This window comes from Neofelis nebulosa, chromosome 10, assembly GCF_028018385.1.
Source record: "Neofelis nebulosa isolate mNeoNeb1 chromosome 10, mNeoNeb1.pri, whole genome shotgun sequence".
NCBI classification, from domain to species: Eukaryota; Metazoa; Chordata; class Mammalia; order Carnivora; family Felidae; genus Neofelis; species Neofelis nebulosa.
Window position 1 is genome coordinate 49,237,678 of NC_080791.1, and position 14,101 is coordinate 49,251,778.

General features: G+C 39.2%; 1 protein-coding gene across 4 annotated transcripts in view; it reads left to right on the forward strand.

Annotated features, from left to right (window-relative positions):
* CCDC90B (coiled-coil domain containing 90B) overlaps positions 1–14,101 on the forward strand; it is a 46,702-nt gene that overhangs the window by 9,732 nt on the left and 22,869 nt on the right. The window lies entirely within an intron of this gene.

The following is a 14,101-nucleotide window of genomic DNA, read 5'->3' on the forward strand; positions in this document are numbered from 1 at the left end:
TTTGTTTTTTAGATTCTTTGTCATTTATTTCTGCTCTAATCTTTATTTCCTTCCTTCTGCTGGTTTTAGGTTTTGTTCTTTTTCTAGCTGCGTTAGGTATGAGGTTAGGTTGTTTATTTGAGATTTTTGTTGCTTTATGAGGTAGGTCTATATTGCTATAAACTACCTTCTTAACACCACTTTTCCTACATCCCAAAGATTTGGACCTTTGTGTTTTCATTTGCATTTGTTTCCATATAATTTTTTATTTCATCTTTGATTTCTAGGTTTATCAATTCATTGTTTAGTAGCATGTTATTTAACCTCTGTGTATTTGTGCTCTTTCCATATTTTTTTCTTGTGGTTGATTTCTAGTTTCGTGGCATTATAGTCCAAAAAGATACATAGAATGACTTTGTTTTTTTTTTTTTTTAATTTGTTGAGACTTGTTGTGTGGCCTAATATGTGATCTCTTCTAGAAAATGTTCATGTGCACTTGAAAAGAATGTGTATTCTTCTATTTTAAGGTTGAATGTTCTGAATATATATGTTAAATCCATCTGGTCCACTGTGTCATTCAAAGCCACTGTTTTCTTGTTGATTTTCTGTATGGATGATCTGACCATTGATGTAAGTGGGGTGAAGTGGAGTGTTAAAGTCCCTTACTGTTATTGTATTACTACTGATTAGTTCCTATGTGTTCGTTGTTAACTGTTTTATGTATTTGAGTGCCATTATGTTGGGTCCATATTTACAGTTGTTATATTTTCTTGTTGGATAGTCCCTTTTATTACAATATTGTGTTCTTCTTTGTTTCTTATTACCATCTTTGTTTTAAATTCTATTTGGTCCAGTATAAATGTTGCTACTTCAGCATTCTTTTGATATCCTTTACATGGTAAATGTTTCTTTGTCCCTCACTTTCAATCTGCAGGTGTCTTTAGATCTGAAACAAGTCTTGTGTAGGCAGCATATAAATGGGTCTTTTCTATCCACTTTGTCACCCCATATCTTTTGATTGGAGCATTTAGTTCATTTACGTTTAAAGTAATTATTGATAAATATGTATTTATTGACATTTTGTTACTTTTTGTGGTTGTTTTTTGTACTTTTTCTCTTATCCTCTTCTTGTTCTCTTTCACAGTTTGCTGGCTTTCTTTAGTGGTAAAGTTGAACTCCCTTCTCTTTAGTCTTTACATATCTGTTACTGGTTTTGATTTCTTTGTATACCATTAGGTTTGTATATAACATCTCCATGTGAAGTTGATGGTCTCATAAGTTTGAACCCATTCTTTACACCCCTGCCCACCCACATTTTATGTATTGATGTCCTATTTTGCATCCTTTTATTTTGTGATTTCCTTGACTGATTCTTACTGATACACTGATTTTCACTTCTTTTGTGTTTCCTGCTTTTTATACAGTCCTTCATTTAGTCCCCTTTAATAATTCTTGTAGGGCTGGGTTAGTGGTCGTTCACTCCTTTACTTTTTTTTTTTTTTTTTTTTTTGAGAAACCATATCTCCTATTCTAAATGATTGCCTTGCTGGATAGAATATTCATGGATGCAGACTTTTTTCTTTTCAGCGCTTTGAACATATCATGCCACTCCCTTCTGGCCTGCAAAGTTTCTGCTGAAAAATGCACTGATAGCCTTATGGGGTTTCCCATTTATGTAACTGTCTTTTACTGTGTTTAAATTTTTTTTTTTAACTTTTTTAATTTTTTTGAGAGAGGGATCATGCACACATGAGCACAGGAAAGGAACAGAGAGAGAGGGAGATAGAATCTCAATCTCCATACTCCATGCAGAGCCTGATGCAGGGCTCAGTCCCATAGCCCTGAGATCATGACCTGAGCTGAAATCAAGAATCAGACACTTAACTGAATGAACCACCCAGGCATCCCTAAAATTCTTTATCACTACTTTTTGTTGTTTTAATTACTATGTGTATTTTTGTGCACCTTCTTTGGTTAATTTTGTTGGGGGTTCCCTGTGCCTCCTGGATCTGGATATCTGTTTCCTTCCCAGATTAGGGAAGTTTTGAACTATTATTTCTTTTTTTTTTTTTTTTTTTTTTTAATTTTTTTTTTTGTCAACATTTTTTATTTATTTTTGGGACAGAGAGAGACAGAGCATGAACGGGGGAGGGGCAGAGAGAGAGGGAGACACAGAATCGGAAACAGGCTCCAGGCTCCGAGCCATCAGCCCAGAGCCTGACGCGGGGCTCGAACTCACGGACCGCGAGATCGTGACCTGGCTGAAGTCGGACGCTTAACCGACTGCGCCACCCAGGTGCCCCAACTATTATTTCTTAAAATAAATTTTCTGCCCCATTTTCTCTGTTCTTCTCTGGGATCCCTGTATTGTGAACATTAATTACACTTGTTGGAGTCACTGAGATCCCTAAGTCTGTTCTCATTTTGCATTTTTTTTTTTTTTTTTGTCTCTTATATTTGCTCAGCTTGATTACTCTCTCTTACTCTGTTTTCCAGGGCATGAATTCATTCTTCTAATTCCTCTAGCCTGCTATTTAGCCTGTCAAGTGTATTTTTGTTTTAAATTTATTGTGCTCTTCATCCCTGAGTGGCTCTTTTTTGTCTTTAAGGGTCTCACAGATGTCCTCCACTCTTCTCAAATCCCATGAGTATCTTTATGGTCATTACTTTAAATTCTCTATCAGGCACATTATTTATCTCTGTTTTACTTAAGTCTCTTGCTGTGATTTTGTCCTTTTCTTTAATTTGGTTTGGTCTCTTCACTTTACCTAGCTCTGTCTGTTTCTGTGTGTTAGGAAATTCAGCTACATCTCCTGCTCTTGAGAGTAGTTGGTGGGATGCTCACTTTTAACAAGCTGGCTGGTCCTCTTGTATGCAGCTGCTGTGGGTACTGGAGTTGGCTTAAGGACATTCCACAAAGCACACGTGGGTGGGTGATGCAGTTTTAACAAGGTACACACATCCCCCACCGGTGGTCGGAACACATTGTTGGCAAGGTTTGTGCTAGTCTTCTGGGGGAGAGGACCTTTAGCAGCTGGATTGAGGCAGGTTTAGCTGGAGAAGGTTGGGGTGGTGCAGTGTAAGCAAATTAGGCAGTGAATGCCCACAGGTGCTGGTTCCCACCAGTGGAAGGGTGATTGTGCTGGGGTTGGTGGAGGGAAATGGTACATGCCAGCTCCTTTTTCCCTGGAGATGTCCCTTAAGGAACTCTGAGATTACTAACTCTCCTTCTCAAATGCTCTCATTTTTCAAACTGCTGCCATTTTTTTTTATTGTGTGTGTTTAGGGTTTTTTTTTTTTTTTTTTTTTTTTTTTAAACTGATGCTTCTAAGCTGTATCTCCTGGGCTTTTGGGGGGCTATTTAAGTGTCTCTTTAAGTGTGGGACTCAGCGTTCTGCTGCTTTCAGGGATTTTTAAAGTTGTAGGCTTTAAGTCCTCCTGGTTAAGAAATCACCAAATCTAGCCCCTCTCATTTTCAAAGCCAAATCCTGTGGAGATTCGTCTTCCCTGTGTAGGTTCTCTGATGTGATATTCTGTTTCTCACCCCTCTCTGCACCTCACAGCTCCCTTCCTCTGGCAGCCAGACCCATGGGGTTCAGCTCCCCACAATTTCTGTGCCTTTCTACCCTCTTTGATGTGGCTTCTTCTCTACAGTTACTTGTGGAGTTTGTTCTGCTAATCTTGGGTCATTTTCTGGGTTATTTGCATTGATGTGTCACCAAGTTGTATTCATGGGACAAGGAAAATTTAAAGGCTGCCTATTCTGCCATCTTCCTCAAAAGTCCAAGCTATTGACATTTTTGATAATATTCTTAAATTAGATTTTTAAGTTTACCTATAACTAGTGAATTAAAATTGTGGCTTAAGGAAGTTTTATGCTGGCAATACCATTTAATCCTACATTCAAAATGCTAAATTTTGGTGTTTTTATGATTATTGTGTGAAATTAACATCTCATTCCGTCATTGAGCCTAATCCAATTGTTGACCCCACCCCCACCCCAAAGATGTCATGAAAGATGGGTTTGAGGCTCAGGGCCTTGTACTTGATCACTGCAGAAAGACTATACTGTTAAGTGCACTCAATCCAAAAATTCAGTTATATTCTGAATTCACATAAAAACTGAATTATAGGGTTTTGGGTTTTTTTTTTGGTGGAGTTTAGGGCTTAGGGTTCTATGTATAGTATCATGTCATCTGTAGACAGTGACCATTGTACTTCTTCCTTACCAATTTCTATGCCTTTTATTTCTTTTTCTTGCCTAATAGCTGTGGCTAGAACTTCTAGTACTATGTTGAATAAAATTGGTGAGAGTGGGCACCTTCATCTTGTTCCTGATATTAGAGGAAGAGCTCTCTGTTTTTCACTATTGAGTATGACATTAGCTGTCGGTTTCTCATATGTGGCTTTTATTATGTTGAGTTATATTCCCTCTGCACCCACTCTTTTGAGAGTATTTACATGAATGAATGTTGTATTTTATGAAGTACTTATTTTGCCTCTATTAAGATGACCATATGGTTTTTACCCTTCCTATTGTTAATGTTGATGTACCACACCAATTGGTTTATGAACACAACCATCCTTGCATCCCTAGAATAAATCCAACTTGATGGTGGTAAATGATCCTTTTAATGTATTGTTCAGTTCAAAGTTTGGTAATATTTGTTGAGAATTTTGTATCTGTGTTTATCAGAGATGGGCCTGTAGTATTTTTTTTTTTTTTTTTTTTTTGTGAAGTCTGGTTTTGGTATCAGGGTAATGCCGGCCTCATAGAATGAATTTGGAAGTTTTCTGTCATCTATTTTTTGGAATATTTTGAGAAGAGCTGTTAACTCTTCCTTAAATGTTTGGTAGAATTCACCTGTGAATTTGTCTAGTTCTGGACTTTTGTTCATTGGGAGGTTTTTTTTGATTATGTGTTCAGTGTCATTACTAGTTCAGATTTTCTGTTACTTCCTGGTTTAGTTTTGAAAGTTTGTATCAGTTTCTAGGAATTTATCTATTTCTTCTAGGTTGTCCACTTTGCTGGCATGTAACTTTCTGCAGTATTCTGTTATACGCTTTTCTATTTCTGTGGTGTCAGTTGTTATTTCTGTTTCATTTCTGATTTTGTGTCCTTTATTTTATTCGCAATGAATCTGGATAAAAGCTTATCAGTTTTGTTTATCTTTTCATAGAATCAGTTTTTTGTTTCATTAATCTTTTTCTATTGTTTTTAGTCTGTATTTTCTTTATTTCTACTCTCACCTTTATTATTTTCTTCCTTCTACCAACTTCGGATTTATTTTGTTTTTGTTTTTGTTTTCTAGTTCCTTTAGGTGTAGGGTGAGATTATTTGATATTTTTCTTGTTTCTTGAGGTAGGCCTGTTTCACTGTGCATCTCCTTAGAACTGTTTCACTGTGTCCCACAGACTTTGGAGTATTGTGTTTCATTTTCATTTGTCTCCGTATATATTTTTTTTTTATTTCCTCTTTGATTTCTTCATTGAAGAAATTTGTTTAGTAGCATTTTGTTAACCTCCCTCCCCCCACCCAACACCCTGCCAACAACCCTGTTTGTTCTCTATATATGAGTCTCTTATGGTTTGTTCCCCCTACTTTTTAAAATCTTATTTCTGCTTCCCTTTCCCTATGTTCATCTCTTTTGTATCATAAATTCCACATATGAGTGAAATTATAGAATATTTGTCTTTTCCTGACTCATTTATTTAACTTAGCATAATATATTCTAGTTCCATCCACATTGTTGCAAATGGCAAGATTTCATTTTTCTTGATCACCAAGTAATATTCCATTATGTATATAATTATATATACATATATATATACCACATCTTTATCCATTTATCAGTCAATGGACATTTGGACTCTTTCCATAATTTAGCTATTGTCAATAGTGCTCCTATAAACACTGGGGTGCATGTGCCCCTTCAAATCACCACTCCTGTCTCCTTTGGATAAATACCTAGTAGTACAGTTGCTGGGTCTAGGGCTAGTTCTATTTTTAATTTTTTGAGGAACCTCTATACTATTTTCCAGAGTGACTGTACCACTTTGCATTCCTACCAGCAATGCAAAAAGGTTCCCCTTTCTCCACATCCTCGCCAACATATGTTGTTGCCTGAGTTGTTAATTTTAGCCATTCTGACGGGTATGAGGTGGTATCTCTTTGTGGTTTTGATTTGTATTTCTCTGATGATGAGTGATGTTGAGCATCTTTTCATGTGTCTGTTAGCCATCTGGATGTCTTCCTTTGAAAAGTGTTCATGCCTTTTGCCCATCTCTTCACTGGATTATTTATTTTTGGGGTGTTGAGTTTGATAAGTTCTTTATAGATTTTGGATACTAGCCCTTTATCAGATGTGTCACTTGCACATGTCTTCTCCCATTCCATTGGTTGCTTTTTAGTTTTGCTGATTGTTTCCTTCACTGTGCAGAATCTTTTTATTTTGATGAGCTCCCAATAGTCCATTTTTGTTTTTGTTTACCTTTGCCTCTAGAGATAGGTCAAGTAAGAGGTTGCTGCAGCTGAGGTCAAAGAGGTTGTTGCCTATTCTCTCCTCTAGGATTTTGATGGCTTCCTGTCTTATGTTTAGGTCTTTTCATCCATTTTGAGTTTATTTTTGTGTATGGTATAAGAGTGGTCCAGGTTCATTCTTCTACATGTCACTGTCCAGTTTTCCCAGCACCATTTGCTAAAGAGACTTTTTTCCATTGGATATTCTTTGCTGCTTTGTCAAAGATTAGCTGGCCTTACGTTTGTGGGTCCATTTTTGGATTCTCTTTTCTGTTCCATTGATCTGTGGGTCTGTTCTTGTGCCAGTACTATACTGTCTTGATGATTACAGCTTTGTAATACAGCTTGATGTCCGGAATTGTGATGCCTCTAGCTTTGGTTTTCTTTTCCAGGATTGCTTTGGCTATTCGGGGTCTTTTCTGGTTCCATACAAATTTTAGGATTATTTTTTCTAGCTCTGTGAATAAGGCTGGTGTTACTTTGATAGGGATTGCATTGAATATGTAGATTGCTTTGGGTAGTATAGACATTTTAACAATATTTGATCTTCCAATCCATGAGCATGGAATGTTTTTCCATTTCATAAGCTTTCTATAGTTTTCAGTGTATAGTTCTTTCACTTTTTTGGTTAGGTGTCTGATGGTTCTTACTACAGTTGTAAATGGGATCAATTCCTCAATTTCTATTTCTGTTGTTTCATTATTGGTATATAGAAATACAACCCATTTCTTTTACTTTGCTGAATTCATGTATCAGTTCTACATGAGGCTGAGCATCTTTTCATATATCTGTTAGCCATCTGGATGTCTTCCTTTGAAAAGTGTTCATGCCTTTTGCCCATCTCTTCACTGGATTATTTATTTTGGGGTTTTTTTGGTGGAGTCTTTCAGGTTTTCCACATAGAGTATTTTGTCATCTGCGAAGAGCAAAAGTTTGACTTCCTCCTTGCTGAGTTGGATGCTTTTTATTTATTTGTGTTGTCTGATTGCTGAGGCCGGACTTCCAGCACTATGTTGGATAACAGTGGTGAGAGTGGACGTCCTTGAGGTGTTCCTGACTATAGAGGGAAAGCTCTTAGTTTTTCCCCATTGAGGATGATATTAGCAATGGGTCTTTTGTATATGGTGTTTATGATCTTGAGGTATGTTCCTTCTATCCCTACTTTCTTAAGGGTTTTAATCAAGAAAGGATGCTGTATTTTGTCAGATGCTTTTTCTGCATCTGTTGAGATCATGTGGTTCTTAACCTTTCTTGTATCAATGTGATGTATCACATTGATTGACGTGCAGATATTGAACCAGCCCTGCATCCCAGGAATGAATTCCACTTGATGGTGGTAAATAATTCTTTTAATGTATTGTTAGATCCGGTTTGCTAGTATTTTGTTGAATTTTTGTATACATGTTCATCAGAGAAATTGGTCTGTATTTCTCCTTAGTGGGGTCTTTGTCTGGTTTTGGAATCAAGGTAAAACTGGCTTCATAGAATGAGTTTGGAAGTTTTCCTTCCATTTGTATTTTTGGAACAGCTTCAAAAGAATAGGTGTTAACTCTTCTTTAAATGTTTGGTAGATTCCCCTGGGAAGCCATCTGGCCCTGGACTTTTGTTTGTTGGGAGATTTTTGATTGCCCATTCCATTTCTTTACTGGGTATGGATCTGTTAAAAAAATTTTGTTTCTTCCTGTTTCAGTTTTGGTAATTTATATGTTCTTAGGAATTTGTCCATTTCTTCCAGATTGCCCAATTTGTTGGCATATAATTGCTCATAAAATTCTCTTAATATTTATATTTCTCTGCTATTGGTTGTGATTTCTCTACTTTCATTCATGATTTTATTTATTTGGGTCCTTTCCTTTTTCTTTTTGATCCATCTGGCTAGATTAACAATTTTGTTAATTGTTTCAAAGAACCAGCTCCTGGTTTCGTTGACCTGTTCTGGTTTTTTTTTGGTTTTTTTTTTTTTTTTTGATATCCTTGATTTCTGCTCTAATCTTTATTATTTCTCTTCTGCTGGTTTTTGGCTTTATTTGCTGTTCCTTTTCCAGTTCCTTTAGCCATAAGGTTGTGTATTTGAGACCTTGCTTCCCTCTTTAGGAAGGCCTGGATTGCTATATACTTCCCTTTTATGACTGCCTTTGCTGCATCCCAGAGGTTTTGGGCAGTCGTGTTTTCATTTTCATTCACTTCCATTTACTTTTTAATTTCCTCTTTAATTTCTTGGTTAACCCATTCATTCCTTAGTAGGATGTTCTTTAATCTCCAAGTATTCATGGTCTTTTCAAATTTTTTCTTGTGGATGATTTCCAGTTTCATAGTGATGTGGTCTGAAAATATGCTAGGTATGATCTTGATCTTTGTGTACTTGTTGAGGGCTGATTTATGACCCAGGATGTGATCTATTCTGGAGAATGTCCCATGTGCACTCCAGAAAATGTGTGTTCTGTTGTTTTACAATGAAATGTTCTGAATATATCTGTTAATTTCATCTGGTCCAGTGTGTCACTCAAAGCCATTGTTTCCTTGTTGATTTTCTGCCTATATGATCTGTCCATTGTTGTCAGTGGGGTATTGAAGTCCCCTACGATTATAGTATTATTATCAATTAGTTTATGTTTGTGATTACTTTATATATTTGGGTGCCTCCACATTGGGGGCATAAATAAATACAATTGTTATATCTTCTTGTGGATAGATCCCCTTCATTATGATATAATGCCCTTCTTCATCTCTTGTTACACTCTTTTGGTTTAAAATCTAGTTTGTCTGGGGGCACCTGGGTGGCTCATTCGGTTAAGCATCTGACTTCAGCTCAGGTCACGATCTTGCAGTTTATGAGTTTGAGCCTCACATCGGGCTCTGTGCTGACGGCTCAGAGCCTGGAGCCTGCTTCAGATTCTGCCTCCCTCTCGCTCTCTGCCCCTCCCCCACTCACGCTCTCTCTTAAAAATAAACAAACATTAAAACACATTAAAATAAAATCTAGTTTGTCTGATAGAAGTATGGCTACTGCAGCTTTCTTTTGATGACCTTTAGCAGTATAGACAGTTCTCCATCCCCTTATTTTCAATCTGAAGGTGTCTTTATGTCTAAAATGAGTCTTTTGTAAGCAGCATATAGATGGGTCTTGTTTTCTTATTCATTCTCATACATCTTTTGATTGGAGCATTTAGTGCATTGACATTTAGAGTGAGTACTGAAAGATAATCATTTAGTGCTATTGTGTTGCCTGTAGAGTTGGTGTTTCTGGTGATGTTCTCTGGTCCTTTCTAGTCCTTGTTGCTTCTGGTCTTCTTTGTCTTTTTTCCACTCAAAGTGTCCCTCTTAAAATTTCTTGCAGGACTTGGGGCGCCTGGGTGGCAGAGTCGGTTAAGCGTCCGACTTCAGCCAGGTCACGATCTCGCGGTCCGTGAGTTCGAGCCCTGCGTCAGGCTCTGGGCTGATGGCTCGGAGCCTGGAGCCTGTTTCCGATTCTGTGTCTCCCTCTCTCTCTGCCCCTCCCCCGTTCATGCTCTGTCTCTCTCTGTCCCAAAAATAAATTTTAAAAAACGTTGAAAAAAAAAATTTAAAAAAAAAAATTTCTTGCAGGACTGTTTAATGGTCATGGACACCTTTAGTTTTTGTTTGGGAAATTATTTCTCTCTCCTGCTGTTTTGAATGATAGTCTTGCTGGATAAAGAATTCGTGGCTGCATGTTTTTCCAATTCAGCATGTTGAATATATCCTGCCATTCCTTTCTGGCCTGTCAAGTTTCTGTGGATAGGTCTGCTGTGAACCTGATCTGTCTTCCCTTATAGATTAAGGATGTTTTTTTTCCCCCTTGCTGTTTTCATAATTCTTTCCTTGTCTTGTGTATTTTGTGAATTTGAGTACGATATGCCTTGGTGATGGGTTTTTGTTGAATCTAATGGGAGTTCTCTGTGCTTCCTGGGTTTTGATGTCTGTGTGCTTCCCCAGATTAGGCAAGTTTTCCTCTATAATTTGCTCACATAAACCTTCTGTCCCTTTTGCTCTCTCTTCATCTTCTGGGACTCCTATGGTTTAGATGTTATTCCTTTTTAATGAATCCCTGAGTTCTCTAAGTCCTGTATTGTGATCTTTTGCTTTGTTTCACTCTTTATCTACTTCATTATTCTCCATAATTTTACCATCTATATTGCCGATTCGCTGTTCTGCTTTGTCCATCGTTGCCATTGTGGCATCCATTGAAGATTGCATCTCGGTTATAGCATTTTTAATTTTGGCCTAACTAGATTTTATTTTTTTATCTCTGTAGAAATGCATTCTATGGTGTCTTTGCTTTTTTCAACCTGAGTTAGTATTCTTATTATCGTGGTTCTAAATTCTAGTACAGACATCTTACTTATGTCTGTGTTGATTAAATCCCTGGCTGTCATTTCTTCCCATTCTTTCTTTTGGGGTGAATTCCTTTGTTTTTTTCATTTTGGAGGAAGGATAAAAATTAATAAAATAAAAAATAAAAATTATAAACAAAACAAAACAAAATCAAAGGAAGCCAGATCCTAGGTTTGTTTCAATCTCCTTGTTGAAAGAAACTTTATAGAATGTAGAAAATAAAGGAAAAGGAAAGGGGGGAAAAAGTGTAAATAAATTTTTTCTCTGTATCCAAAAGATAAAAAAAGAAAACCGAAGTAAAGAAAATGAGCAAACTAATGAGCCATCAAATAGAATGAAACCCAAAAGAATTTATATCCACTTTCCCCTAGAACTGAAACTACGAAGCACTCTGTAGTCCATACACTAAGCAGGTGGAGTGACTTGTGCTGGTCTTCTAGGGGATGTGCTTGGAGGGCACAGTTGGGCAGGGCTTGGTGTAACAGCTCTGTTCTCCACTAGATGGTGCTGCTTAGCTTGCTGGGCTGGATCTGTGTGTTTGTGTACCTGTGCATGTGCGGTTGAGGTGGAATTGACTTCACCTAGCTCCCTAATCTCTGGCTCAGGAACTTCGCAATCTCACCAACCCACAGTCAAGCACCGCTCCTTTGTCTCAGGTCTCATTCACTCCCTGCCTCTACTCTGTCTGTCTAAGCTGTCTGCCTGCGAGACAAACCTCCTTCTCGAGATTTATCTCAGATGGGGTTGTGTTTCAAAACCCCACACTTTGGAAACCCCCACCAACTCTCTGGGGAGGGTCTCACTGAGCAATGGCCGGAAGCCAGCTTGCCCCAGAAAACATTTGTGTGGTCACACGGTGGCAGAGGTTCAGAGATTATGGCAGTCCGTAACACACAGTTGGTGCCAGGTTTCACAGCACTCTGGCATCTTTGTCCCAATACCAGCAAACGTGGCTGCTTTTCTGGGGTCCCCTTTGCCCACCAGGAGGCCATATGGTGTCTACCAAATGCACTCCATGCAGGGGAACCACTTTTCCCTATGTGGCACATGGACCCCTCAAACCCCACTGCCTGCTCCTGGGGATTCTCCCTACTTCCTCACCAGAGCACCACCAGGCACGGGGCTCTGAATCTTCAGACTCTGAACTACACTGTGTATAGAATCCTGGTGGTATTGAAGTCCTCTCCTTTCTCCCTGTCACTGGTTTTGGGGAACAGATTTCTTGTTCAGTCCCCTACGAGTATTTTCACTCTTTCTCTCTCAAACTACTTTCAGGGCAAGTGCTTTTCTTGTGCACAATCCTGATGTACCACACTCTACCCCTTTATTTTTTCTTAGTCTTCTCTCCACAAAAACAGCTCCCTACCCTCTGTGGCTTTTCTCTCCCCCAGTTCACCTCTGCACACCATGTATCTGCCGAGTTCTGTGGCTCAGGTTATACGGATTGTTGCATAAATCCTCAGATCAATTTCCTAGGTGTTCAAAGTGGTTTGGTGCTGATCTAGCTGTGTTTCAGGGATGAGACAAGCTCAGGGTCTCTATGCTTCTCTGCCATCTTAACTCCTTCCTCTGGCCTGTATAATTTCTGCAGGGAAATCAGCCCATGGTCTTATGGGGTTTCCTTGTATGTAACTCATTGCTTCTCTCTTTCTGGTTTTAAACTTCTCTCTTTGTCTCTAATCTTTGATATTTTAATTATTACTGTGTGGACCTCCTTGGGTTCATCTTGTTTGGTACTTCTGCACTTATCGAACCTAGATAACCTGTTTTCTTCCCAGAGATAAGGGAGGTTTTCAACTATCATTTCTTCAAATAAGTTTTCTGCCTCCCCCTGCACCCCATGTCGTTTCTCCTTCTGGGACCTCTATAATGCAGATGTTCTTGCTTGATTTTGTCCAAGAGAGTCCTTAACCTATCCCTGTGGTTTTTTTCTTTTTACTGTTCAGCTTGGGTGCTTTCCATTACCCTCTTTTCTATATCATTAATCTGTTCTTTTCCATTCTCTAATCTGTTGATTCCCTCCAGTTTATTTTTCATTTATTGTGTTCTTCAACTTGGTTCTTTTTTATATGCTATCTCTTTGTTCAAGTTCTCACCAAGCTTATGCACTCTGCTGTCCAGCCCAGTGGGCATCTTTATGTCCATAATTTTGAACTATTTATCAGGCTTACTTATTTCCATTTTATTTAGTTCTGTTTCTGAGGTTTGGGCTTTGTTCATTCATTTGAAGCAAATTCTTTTGTCTCTTCCTCTTGCTTTACTTTGTAAGTTACACACAACAGCTACGTTTTCAAAGTAGGATGATCTTGTGTATAGTCAAGTCATCCCCTGTGGAGAATGTGTGTCTGGTGACATTAGCTGGCTTTCTGAATATGTGGCTGTCATGGGTGTTGGGGCACTTCATGTTAGGGCCACTTTGGTGGGATGGCCAGAGCCAAAGTGGGTACAGGCCAGAACTGTCTTCGGGCTCTCCACATAGAGGTGCATCCTGGCCAGACAGCTGAAGTTGAAGTGGGTGCAAGCTGGAGGTTCCCAGGGCTCTCAGTGCAGAGGGCCCCCAGGCAGGACAACTGGTGCTATAAAGGGTATCATTTGGGGGGCAAGCCCAGTGTTCTTGCCATGGGACATACCCTGGTAAGATAACTGAAACTGAAAAGGTTCCAATCTGGGAGGTCTTGCGACTCTCTGTGGAATTAGTGCCCTGGCAGGACAGCTTAAGCTGAAGTGAGCATGAGCCAGGGTGGTCCAGGGGCTCTCTGCATAGATGGCACCATAAGAGAGTACCTGGTGCTGAAATGAGCGCAAGCCAGGGGTAAGTGCAAGCCCAAGACACACCCTGGTCAGGTTGCTGCAGCTGCTGCAGGGTATGGACCACTGGATCCCTGGACATACTCTACAGAGTGTGCCCTGATGAGTTGTCTGGAGTCAAATTAGCCACGAGCTAATTTGGAAAGGTAACAGGATGCTCTGAGCTGGGGGTGTCATGCCAAGTCATCTGGAGTTTAAGTGCTGGGAGCCTGGAGTGTTCTGGGGTGCTTTGTACCTGCCTCACCTCAGAAGGTGAGCTGTTGTGAACACTGACCAGGGGTATTCTGGTGTCTCCACACTGGGGCCACGACACTGTGCTGGTTTGGGCTGGGGGCCTAGTGTTTGCTGAAGTGGTAGGCTGGCTGTGGTGCCCAGACCCTGCTCCTGTCTGTGCTCTAAAAATGGAAGGGGGATGTAAACAGTGATGCTCACCAGCCCCTC